Source organism: Sorex fumeus, unplaced genomic scaffold (genome assembly GCF_029834395.1).
Source record: "Sorex fumeus unplaced genomic scaffold, SorFum_2.1 ptg000098l, whole genome shotgun sequence".
Taxonomy (NCBI): Eukaryota; Metazoa; Chordata; class Mammalia; order Eulipotyphla; family Soricidae; genus Sorex; species Sorex fumeus.
This window is the reverse complement of record NW_026606155.1, coordinates 69,189,176-69,189,637: the sequence shown is the minus strand read 5'-3', so window position 1 is coordinate 69,189,637 and position 462 is coordinate 69,189,176. Positions and strand designations below refer to the sequence as shown.

General features: G+C 40.7%; 1 pseudogene; it reads left to right on the top strand.

Annotated features, from left to right (window-relative positions):
* The first annotated feature begins 379 nt into the window (after positions 1–379).
* Positions 380–462, top strand: LOC130042259 (uncharacterized; annotated as a pseudogene).

Genomic DNA, 462 nt, shown 5'->3' with positions numbered 1-462 from the left:
CAGAACAAGTGTTACTGCAACTAACAACAATCACCAGGGATATAGATAAATATACCTTATCGTAGGGCTTGAGGATATAGCTGAGTGATATGCATGCCTCGCATGTGTGAAGCCTGAATTCTGTTCCTTATATATGTTAAAAAGTAGTTTGCAAAAGAAACACCATTCTAAAAAAAGGTCACCCTGTAACCTACAGTCATATTTCTCAAGCTCTTTTTTTCATTTCTGTTCAAGCCCAGCAAGCTACCGAGAGTATTCGATATGCCAGACACAGTAACAACAAAGTCTCCAATGGAGACGTTACTGGGCCCGCTCGAGCAAATCGACGATCAACGGGAGGGCCTTTACCTTTACCTTTTAGCTTACCTTTCAACCAATGAGCACTCCCCTTGACAAGGATGGAAGAGGCTTCGGCCTGCAACATGCATACAGTTAATAGTTGATATTTAATAAACTAAATAT